This window comes from Jaculus jaculus, chromosome 19, assembly GCF_020740685.1.
Source record: "Jaculus jaculus isolate mJacJac1 chromosome 19, mJacJac1.mat.Y.cur, whole genome shotgun sequence".
NCBI lineage: Eukaryota > Metazoa > Chordata > Mammalia > Rodentia > Dipodidae > Jaculus > Jaculus jaculus.
In genome coordinates, this window is record NC_059120.1 from 37,049,662 (window position 1) to 37,061,977 (window position 12,316).

The window sequence follows — 12,316 nt, forward strand, 5'->3', positions numbered from 1 at the left end:
CCCCACAGAACTCTGTGGGATAGGACAGCTAAACACAGACATAGCAGAATGGTTGTGGGTGGGAAAAAGCAAAAAGAGCTTTTCCAGGCCTGCCTGAGGCCAGTGACTGAGGAAGTGTGCCTTCCAGATGGGCAGCCCGGGAAGGTGAAATCCTGCCAACATCCCCACCTCTGCAAGCTTGCAGCCTTTTTGTTACCAGAGTTGCTAGGGTTACAGCCCAGGGCATGGTAGCCTCAACAACCTAGGCTCAGCCACCACATGTGTACTCTAATTTATAATTTTCTAGTAGCAATAATTGTTTAAAAATGAAAGAAAAAGAGTGAAGCTTATTTAAATAATGTTTTAATCCAAGTGCATAAAATATTAGTTCCTATGTAATCATTGTAAATCCCAGGTCTGTTCGCATGGGGATGATAGTCCCCTATCAGTAACAGAGCTCCAGGCACTAATGTTTTCTAAACCTATTTGATTCCTGGCTAAACCCAAAGCCACAAAGGGGTCCATTTCTCCCAGTCCCCAAGGTCTAGGAAATACTCCATCACCGTAAGTCTCTTCCTTTCTCCACAGAAAAGTTCAAAACAGAAGAAAGTACAAAAGCAAAACTAGCCAGTGAGTGCATCTTCCAGAGATCATTCTGTCAACCTCCCCATTATCTTTGTGATTACTGAAAGGCATTTCATACGCTTGCTGTCAAGTTATGCAGTTTTAGTGACTTGTCCCCATGTTATCAAATATTCATCACAGTACAAATTTTAATGGTTTATTTTATAACACTATATAACTATACCAGAATTCATTTAAATATCCTTTATTATTGAGGGGTTATTTTCCATTTTCATCTTTACAAATAATAAAGAAATTAGTTATTTCACTTCATGCTCTTTTACTCATTTAGCTTTTACTGATGAGGAATGAATTACTAAAAATGAAACTTTAAGCTGGAGAGATGGTTTCACCATTAAGGTGCCTGCAAAGCCTAATGACTCAGGTTCAATTTCCCAGTACCCACAAAATGGCACATGCATCTAGAGTTCATTTGCAGTGGCTGGAGGCCCTGGAATGCCCATTCTCTCTGTGTGTCTCTTTCTCTGTGTCTCTCCCTCTCTCTCTTTGCAAATAAGTAAATATTTTTTAAAGTACAAAAAATAAAGATGAATTTTCATGAAATTACATTTCATGGTCCCTGTTTCATTGATTCATTCCACAGAAGTTTCTAATGTCATAAGGGCCAGGCACTCACAGGGGTAACAAAAATAACAATAGTGACTCATATGTGAGAGAATAATAAATGCTGTGAATAAAAGTAGATCAAGGATGAGAAATGGAGGGTGGAGGCAGGGCTGCAGAAATAAATAAGACACTGGGGTTAGGTAGGCCTCACTCATGGGCTCAAAATTTTGATCAAAACATACTGTTCAGTTTCTTTCTTTGGTACATAAAATGGATGGAAGAGACTGTAGCTCACTGGTAGAGCATTTGACTGCATACGATGCATGGAGGGCAGGACCAATAAGGAAAAGCACTAAAAAGATAACCAGTGCTGTCTCCATGCTGGGTCTACCATGTGCAGCCCTGTCTGCCTTCACCTGTCCACACTTGGGAAGTTACCACCACGCCCCATGTCTCCAAGCAGAGAGCTCATGGGAGAGAGAGCACAGGTTAGCAAAGACCATACATAGGTCAACACACAATAGAACTCATGTAACTGACAACCCCCTGCTCAGTGGCCTACTCCCCCCAACCAAGATCTCCATAACATTTCTATCACCTCCCAACAATACCATCAAACAGTGGTTCTATCGATGAACTAATCAATTCAGAAGTCAGAGCGCTCAAGGCCACAATTAACCCAAAGCCCCACTCTGAACACGGCTGCACCGGGGATCAAGGCTGCAGACCCGAGCATTTTCTAGGGACAATGCGTATCTTAGCCACAGCCTTTGGCCTCTGATTAAGAAACAGAAGGATGGCACGTATCTAGAGCGTGGGGATGATGCTCCATACCTGTGGGATGAAGGCCAGCTAGGGGAGCCTGGTAGGACTTCAAAGTTTAATACAAAAGCCATTGACAGGGCTAGGCCATTGAAAAGCTCTAAAGCTGCAGTCAGATTTCACTAGTGTGAAACCACAAAGATCAATGAACAGGCGGCTCTAAGAATCTTGGTTAAAGCATGGTGGTAGTTGAGAAGAAAGAAATGCCCTGTTTTTCTTATAATTGTCAATAGAATTTTTGAATGTGCATGTGTGTGTGGTGTGCATGCATGTGTATATGTGTGCATGTATGTGTGTGGGTGCATGTATGTGGAGAGTTGTGTGTTGTGTGTGTGTGCACGTGCACGTGCATGCGTGTGGAGGCTGGACATCAATGTCAGGTGTCTTCTTCAATCACTGCACATTATTCTTTGAGGCAAGGTCTCTCACGGAACTTAGACCTCGTTGATGTAGCTGGATGAACTAGCCAGAGAGCTCCAGGTGTCCCCTCTCTCCACTTTCCCAGCGCTGGGATTACAGAAGCTCACTGGGACGCCCTCATTTTTCATGGGCACTGAGGATGCCAACTGCAGTCCTCATGCTTGTAAGACTTCTACAGCAAGCACTTTACTCACTGGCAAATCTAAATAGGAAGGCTTTTTGCATGTGCTTAGTAGTATTTATGGTGTGGTATGTGTTTCCTGTGTGGTGCAGGTACATGTATGTGCTAATATGCCACCCTGTACAATCCAGCCTGCAGCAGCCAGAGGATGTCATCAGATGTCCCCTCCATTGTTCACCCACCTGTTGTTCCTTGAGACAGAACATCTTACAGATTCCAGAACTTGCCCTTCATGAGCCCCAGTGATTCTCTGGTCTTCACTTCCCCATAAGACGGGGGCCATGCCCAGCTGTTTTACATGGGCTCCAAAGATTCAAACTCAGGCAATATCAGGCTCCCTCAGGCTGCCATGCCTGTGCAGGAAGCACAGATAACTCTCTTAATTAACTCTCTGAGGACAAAAGAGCCACTTCTGGATAAGGTTTTATCTAGGGCTAATGATTAGGTAGCAGAGATATTTACTGAAAGGGAGATTATCAGAATAGCACATTTGTAGGTAAAATTCAAAGAATCTGTTTTGTCCTTGTTAAGTCTCCTGGGCACCCAGTAGAGATACTGAGTGGACAGAGGGAAATTAGTCTAGCAATCAGATTTATAAGGCACAAGTCCATTAGCCAGACATGGACACCATCCAGAGGAATCTTTTATTAACTCCCCTAATTAAATTTTTAAATGAAAAATAAATAAATAAATATAATAAAATAAACAAAAGAACGCGGACTTGGTTTCATGACACCAGAACCATCTGCTGCTTCCTGAGCAGTTCTCCAGCCTTCATGCGGCTCATACATGCAGTGGAGGCAGCAGGTGTGCCTCCTGAGTGGGGCTCCTCCGAGGATATAAAGCTCCAAATCCAGTGGCAGAAGGACCTAGGCAAGTACCTAGCACAAAGCAGGCCTCTTTAAATAAATGGCCATTGACTCTATTTGACCCAAAAGACCTTCTGGAGAATGCAAGGAGTAATGTAGAGTGGCTCTCAGAAGGAAACTTCACCAGGCTGCACTAGCCAGTGCCTTTCTGTTGACAGCCTGGTGAAGGCAAAGTTAACTCTGTGAAGCCCTCATTTGAATCTGAAATCATTTGCTTTGGGGGAAAATAATGATGATGAATTTCTTGACAGCCATGCTGTTTGTCAGCAGACAACATAATTTTCTCAGATAATTCGACTTCAGCCAAGCAAGCAACGTAGAAATGCATCCTGCAGTATCTTTGGAAGGCACTCTCTTTCATATTCTCTCTCTCTCTCTCTCTCTCTCTCTCTCTCTCTCTCTCTCTCTCTCTTTCCCTCTCTCTCTCTCTCTCAGAGAGAGTTCCCTCTTGTACTCTTTCTTCTTTAAGGAAATGACTGTTACAGGGAACCTATTTTGGGGGGCTGGCTTGAGTTGCTTTACTGGCTCTGCTCCAGAGAGGTTCATAGCATGAGTCGCTGTAGCACAGATAGTGGTTTTGTGGCAATTTTGTTGCTGCTTTTAAGTATGCAGAAGCCCTCTCATTCCCATGACTTTCCAGTTCAAAAAGGAGGTGCTGGCTCCTGACCACTAACAATGAGTGCACAGTCAGAGCTGGAGCGGCGGAAGAGCTGTTACTCCATCCCATAGACATGTTCTCTTCTCATGACAGGGGAAATTCTAACCTGGACTTGCTCCAGGATCTTGGTGGGAAAATCAGTAGATTACAATCCCAGCAAACAGCACACTTGGGGAATATCCCTGTGGTGTTTCTGTCATAAAGAGGCCACTTGCACTCCAGAGGTTTCCACAAAGAACACTGTCCTGGTATGGTGTGGCCAGAAGAGAACAGGGACCCACCACAGTGAGCCTCCTGCCCCCACCCCATGGAGCGGGGTGGAGGCAAAGTTACCCACCAAAGGCAGGGGCCCAGCAGGGTTGGAACTGTAAACATGACTGTTAATTGGCCATCTCAGCAGGCATTTCATTCTGGGTGAATGAATTAAGCTGCTCTGCCTGGAAGCACCCAGCCGGTTCCAGCTCTGAGGCTGCTGGGAACCCAGTGACCTCCCTGGAGCTTCCACCTGCGAGTTTACAAGAAGCATGAACTGGGCCTGAGGGTGAGCACCACCGGACAGGAACCCAGAAACCATGGCAAAGCCAAGAGTCATCGGAGCTGCATCCCAATGGAGCATGTCCTGCCCCAGTCTGTTTGCTGTCTCCTGCGCTATCTCAAAACAGACTTGCAGCAGAGGCAGGCCCGTGAATGCCAGGCTCCTGACCCAATAGCACTTGGGAAGGAAAAGAGCTCCTTCCTCTGAATTCCAACATTTTACAATGTGCATGGCCCTGGACCAGCCTCCGTCTTCAGAGAATCTCAGGCACTTGGGTAAAGCAAAAGGGGAGTTCTGGAGTCCAAGACTGGATAGGACAATGAAGGTTTCTGAGAAAACCTCTCAGTCATCCCACAGATATAGAGTGAGCTTCACGCAAGTGCTACTGATTCCCCATAGGCCACAATCCAGGGGCATGTGCTCTGTGGGATTGTGTTCTCGTGTGTGTGTGTGTGTGTGTGTGTGTGTGTGTATGCGCATGTACACATGTGCTTGTGTCTGTCTGTGGATAAGGAAAAAATAGCTGAGCAGCTTTCCTGATTCTGAGATGACAATGGTAATTCTTCACGCAGCACCTGCAGTTCTGTGTTCTCCTAAGGAGGGAATGTCAGCACAGGGATAATCTGTCTGGCTGAATGGACTTTCTAATTGACAATGGTTAAGTCTCTCTGTGGGCCTTGGACAAGATTAGGGCCACAGTGACCTAGGGTGACAGTAAAGGGAAGTCTCCTTCATTTTACCTGTGGTGGTTTGATTCAGGTATCCCCCCTAAACTTGGATGTTCTGAATGCTAGGTCCTCAGCTGGTGGTAATTTGGGAATTGGAGTCTCCTGGAGGTGATGTATTATTGGAGGGGGCTTATGGGTATTATATCTAGCTTCTCCTTGCCAGTGTTTGGCACACTCTCTCGTTGCTGTTGTCCACCTGATGCTGGCCAGGGGGTGATATCCAGCCTCTGCTCATGCCATCATTTTCCCCTGCCATCATGGAGCTTCCTCTTGAGTCTGTAAGCTAAAATAAACCTTTTTTTCCACAAGCTGCTCTTGGTCAGGTGTTTTCTGCTAGTGACACAAAGCTGACTGCAACAGTGCCCTCCCCATAACACCATTAAAAGCTCCCTCCTGGCTGCTTTTCCCTCTGCTCAGCGTTCCATGTAGACCTTCTCACTACCAAGGCTGCACAGGAGGAGTAAGCTCAAAAGTGGCTTTCTAACTCTGAAGATTTCAGAAGGCTCTGTGCTCTCCTCCACCCCTGGCCCCACTCTAACTCACAAAGGAAGCTATTTCTATTCCACAAATGAAACACTGTGGAGACAGCTTTCTGGGCTAGACAGATCAGGGAAGGGGTCCTTAGTCATAGAACATGGCAGGAGTGTGGGTGACTTCTTCCTGGCCTGAATGGATTTTCCCACAGAGATGCCTTGCTGGGTGGCCTAACAAGCTTTCTGAGGCCTGGGTAGCACTGGGTGCACTATGAACCACCGGAGCCTCCCCTTCACTCAAGCTGGTCAATCACATAATCACGGCTATTAGGTCTTTCCATGCAATAAAGGCTCAGTCTCCAGGGAAGCTTTTTTCTTTCTCATTTCTTCCCCCTCTTATTCTGAAATAAACTTTATTCTTTTAAAATATTTTCCTGCCTCTTAATTCCCTAATTGTTAGAGAAAATGAACCCTTAACCCCTAAATGGTAACATTGTGGGGGCTCATCCAGGATCACCAGACATCTCAAAGCTAACTCACCTCCAGGCCAAAGAAGCAGGAGGAAAAAAAAAACAAGAGAGAGAGAGAGAGAACCTAGTCTGTCAACCAGCAATGTTGCCACCCCCAGACAACTCCTTTTTCAAACAGGCAGACTCAGGAATTCAACCTGCCTCCCCAGTATGGGTGTATGCTTGTCTCCCAAACAGGCCGGTGTGTGGGCAGATCTGGATGGATCTAGCCATGCAGCGGGGCACTAAAAGATGGTGACCCCCAAAGCTGAAGCAGAAAAGTGCAGCTGGGACTCTTTGCTAAGTAGCTGCCTTTAATCACCAGCTACCTGACTGGGAATCTCCACCAATTCCAGTGTTAATTGTCTTAACCTTGAACGTTGGCTGCTTGTCTGCCTTTTGCTAGAAGGCCAGCTGGTCTCACATAAAAATTCAGGATTCCCTGAACTCAGACAGGGATCATGGAGGGTGAGCACCAGGCTAATCCAACATGATGACCTGATTCTGGCTGGCACCAGGGTCTGGCATACTGCCCTGCTGAGACAGCCCCTAAACCTACATTGGGAATAGAGGCAAAACAGAATAAACTGTATTTTTCTCTCAGTTGTTTGGATAAAATAAACTTATACCACATTTTAATGTTCATTCATACAGCATTCATTTAAAACTGTTTTAATGCTTTAAATAACAAGCTTTAGGTTATTTATTTGTTTCCATGCTTTTTAAAATATTTTGTTTATTTATTTGAGAAAGAAAGGCAGAGATAGAGAGACAAAGAGAGAATGGGTACACCAGGGCTTCCAGACACTGCAAATGAAGTCCAGACCCATGTACCACCTTGTGCCTCTGGCCTACATGGATACTGGGAAATTGAACCTGGGTCCTTGAGCTTTGCAGGCAAGTGCCTTAGCTGCTAAGCCATCTCTCCAGCCCCTATTTTCATGCTTTTAAAAGCAAGTCATAGGACTGGATAGATAGGTTAGTGGTTAAGGCACTTGCCTGCAAAGCCTAAGAACCCATGTTTGATATCTCTCCATATCCCACGTAAGCCAGATGCACAAAGGTGAGGCAAGCACAAGGTTGCACATGCCCATTAGGTGGCAGAAGTGTCTAGAGTTCAATTACAGTGGCTGAGGCCCTGGCTCTAATTCTCTCTCCCTCTTGGTCTCTCTCCCTCTCTCTCTCTCTCCCTCTCTCTCTCTCCTTCAGTCTCTCTCTTGCTTTCTCTACAAAATTTTTTTTTAAACAGGATTTTTCATAACGTTTATTCTAAAACAACCAGATACCAAAGCCCATATGCATATGCTGGGAAATTATTGTAAGTCAAGTCTGGTTGTCATTTTTCCTGGATTTCACTTAAAGTACAGAGATTATTGGTGACATAAGTAATAAGTGAGGAAGTTTACAATTTTTTAAATATTCATGCTACAGATGCTTAACTCTAAGTTTTTCTGATAAGGATGTTTTTCTTCAGATTTACAATGATAGAATGGTTAAATCCTAGATTCTAGATTATCAACTAGATGTGATTTCCCTTAATAGATTCATATAAGAAATGATTCATATAAGAAATAGATTCATATAAGGAATGAAGTTTCATGGGTTATGATGAGATAAGATAGTTGAAGGAACTGGAAAGGAAATTTTAAATGCTGGATATATAGAATGTTGGATAAGAAAAACTTTTAAGTGATACTTAGATAAAAGGACAAAAGCACATGGTAAGGGGTATGAGTATATTGAACAAAAGGATTAGAAGAGAAATCTATTTTTATTTATTTATTCAAGAGAGAGAGGGAGGGAGAGAGTCAGGCAGACATAAAGAGAATGGGTGCACAGGGCATCACATGCCAGTCCTACATATAAGCCACATACATGTTCTGGGCTCACAACATGGATTGAAACTCCTTTAAAGCTCAAGCCTAGAAAAAGCTCCTAATCTTGCTTATTCCACCATTTTTTTTTAATGTTTTATTTATTTATTTGAGAGCGACAGACACAGAGAGAAAGACCGATAGAGGGAGAGAGAGAGAATGGGCGCGCCAGGGCTTCCAGCCTCTGCAAAGGAACTCCAGATGCATGTGCCCCCTTGTGCATCTGGCTAACGTGGGACCTGGGGAACCGAGCCTCAAACCTGGGTCCTTAGGCTTCACAGGCAAGCACTTAACCGCTGAGCCATCTCTCCAGCCCCTTATTCCACCATTTAAATAACTCATTAATCTATACTTTCTTGCTTACTACTGATTAATTGATGTCAAAGTCACCTCTGTCAGATAACACACCTTGATCAAATGGGTCAACTGAGCCAAGATATTTAATCAACCTAAAAACTCCTCAAATGAATGTTTACCATCTAGAAGCTGAACAGATGGCTCAATGGTTAAAGATACTTGCTAATAACTCTGCTCATTTTTGCTCATTTTTATTTATTTATTTGAGAGTGACAGAGAGAGAGAAAGAGGCAGAGAGAGAGAGAATGGGCGGCGCCAGGGCCTATAGCCACTGCAAACGAACTCCAGACTCGAGCGCTCCCTTGTGCATCTGGCTAACATGGGTCCTGCAGAATCGAGCCTCAAACCGTGGTCCTTAGGCTTCATAGGCAAGCGCTTAACCGCTAAGCCGTCTCTCCAGCCCTGCTAATAACTCTGATTGCCTGATATTTCCTGCTTTGCTTCTGGTTTTAAAAGAAATAAGATGTTTACATAATAGATTTCAATATTAAAAATGATAAATTAAGATCAAACAGATGGCCACTGGATTTATTTGATATTTTTGGGTCTGCTCCTGGTTTTAGGAATGTTTCACCTATAGATTTCTATAACACATATAGTGATTTACAGATTTACAAAGGTTTATTCTTGATATTTTGGTTATTCCCAAGATTCCAATTTGTCATATTGCTTCAGAATAAGACATGGTGAGAGGCCAAATATGTGGCCAAGATCAATTACAGATCCTCCACAGACAGCCAAATGTTTGAAATCACATCACTTAAAATTAAGTCTGTAGTGAAGGTTTAAATTTATAGGCCCTAGGAAGCAGTGACATGAGGACACCCTGAGAACAGATAGCCTTGACTCCAAACAAACCTTTTTGAGGACCTGTCTTCTGCCCATACAATCAGGTATAGACAGGATACAAAGCTACAAATGGAGTAGCTTAAGCTTAAATTTAGGGTCCCCTTGGTAAGATTATAAATCCATAGTCCCTATGGTTTTTTGGGGGGCCCATTAGTAAGAACTTAATTCTATAAACCATGTGCTTCCCTGTACAATTTTTAGGTTCCCATCTGTAACATTATAAATTCACAGTCCTTATCTCATTTGGGGACCCATCAGTAAGAACTTAATTCCATGGACTCCAAAACCCCTAGTACAATCTTAAAAGTACCTCATGTTAGGGTCTCTTTGCTCTGGCATACTATGCAGTCTCACCATATTTGGCTCCCAGAGGGGCACAGATGTGGGCATGGTCTTAAGGCTCCAGGGCTGACTACCATACTTGCCTCTCATACACAAAAAGGTCCCTCCCTGGGGACAGCTTACCAGCTTTAGGTCCAAATAGGTTTTAGGCTTTTAACAACTAAGTCAAGAATGACAAGGATATAAGAAAAAAGTCAAGAAAATGAGGAAATACACTACCAGGTCATGCTGATGCCAGATGACCCCCACACAGGCAGACCCTTTCTCTTGTTCTCTGTCCATCGTATAAGAGACGAAGAGATATATCTCTTCATACAAGAGCCAAGGGTCTACTAGAGATGTTTAGGTAGGGTAGCTAGGTTTTTATTTCTCTCCTCACCCTAAAGATGGGATCAGTCATCTCCAAAGTTCCAAGAGGGAGCCTCCTTTCAGCTGTCTGCTAAAACATTAGAAAAAATAGACTCCCAGACCTCAGACTAATTTTTCTTCTGTCAAAAATCCTGGCTATAATACCCTCTAAAATATAAGAGAATAGGCCACCACAGGAATTCTCAATACAACACTATTCTCCAACTTGACCTCTCTATAGAAAACTGAATAAAATTACACCAACTCTTCCACCTCCATGACCATCTAAACTGGCCACTGACTGTCAGTGAGACCTGATCACTGCAGTTACAGTTTCTGGCTCAGTAGCTCCTAACTTTCTAGCCCTATCTAAAGACCTCATAGGAGGTAGCACTTGTCCCAGACAAAACAAAAAAGGCAAGATATACAGTGGTGACCTGTATATTTGGGCTCCTGAGTATAAGCCTTGGAATGTCAGGGCTAAAGTCTCAGCTCAACTAATGTGAATTTGTTTGTGGTTTAATGATTGTAAAAACTGTCCTTAAAGTGCTCAATAAAGTTAGCTATGTTCCTCTGTCAAACTTTTAAGTATTTGCACCGAGTCAAGGTTAAGATCCAGTCATTTGTGCTTGGTTTCCTACAGTAAGTTTTCCATATCCCAAATAATGTGGTTTTAAAGATAGCTCCTGTCTTGTTTAGACTAATCCTATCAAATAGTCATTACCAGGTTTATCATTTAAGTTATTGGGACTTTTGTCCTCCTTTTAGGCACAAATATGTTGGTAAATTCTGCCTAAGCTTTATCTATTGTAACAGTCATGGGTAAAACATGAAATTGCTTTATGTTAATCAGTGGCTGTAATATATATCAGATTAATTGCTACCCAAGATTAAGCTAAAAACATTGCTTGTCCAATAGTGTTTTCTCTTTTGACAGATATGTCAAGGCTTATTTTGGAACCAAACTATTTAGTTCAACAATGATCAGTATCTACTGTATTGCTATGTGTGATCAAGTAGTTTTTTACAAGGTTTTATTTAAATAATTGTCTGAATTCTGACTTTTCAGGTTCAGTTGCTTATAGTTCTCAAGCCATATTCTCTTCTCCAGGATATAGCCTCATGCTCAAGTAACCTTCAGCTGGGGAAAAAAAAATGGTTTTGAGCTCCAATGTTCTCTCTCCAGTTTCCCTTGGTAATTGGGATGTTTTCAAACACAGATGCTAAGATTTTGTACTGCCTTGTCTTTTCCTGATATATTATTTCTAAATCAAATCAATTAATTTGGATTTGCTGGTATACTTATAGCTGTTAGATACCTAAAAGGCTAAAACATTCCTTCTTTCTATGCTTCAGATATGGCCTCCCTTGTCACAGGACAATTGACTAGATGTTATACAGAGGATGTTAAGCCTTTGAGCCCTGCTTTAGCTAGCTCCCACTAACCAGATATGCTAGGTATCCACACCCTTCTTTGAAGCTGGTGTAACTTTCTTTCTAAGTGCTCTAATAACCATATGTAGAAGACACAGCCAACTGGAGACACTAGAGCTAAATAGCACAATCAATATTTTTGCATCTACTTCCAGGTCAAAAGGCCATAAGAAATGGTGGGATACTTATGGTGTGTTCTACACTGGCCCTCTGGTAAGTCACTTGTCTCCCTAAGTGGGAAGATGCAATGACTCAGAGACTGGACTCAAAAATCAGTGGATAGGGCTGAAGAGATGGTGTAGTGGTTAAGGCACTTGCCTGAGAAACCTAAGGACCCATGTTTGACTCTCCAGATCCCACTTAAGCCAGAAACACAAAGGTGAGGCAAGTGCAAGGTTGCACATGCACACTAGGTGGTACAGTGGAGTTCAATTACAGTGGCTGAGGCCCTGCCAGTTCTTTCTCACTCTCTAAAAATAAATCACTGTGTAATCTGCAAGAAGTAAATCCAAACATCATCTGGAGTGCTCTCACTCTCTCCCCCCTTTCTCTCCCAATTAAATAAAATTTCAAAAGAATAAAAAATAGTCTTCTAGGCTTCCCCACACCAAAAATAAAGGGCACTCAGTCAGCACACCATGGCTTATCCTAACAGATAACACCAATACTGAGGGAGTCGTAGAGCTCCTCCAAGGTCCCTAGAGTCTCTCTTGGAGAGCCACTATTGACCACCAAAAGTATATATTT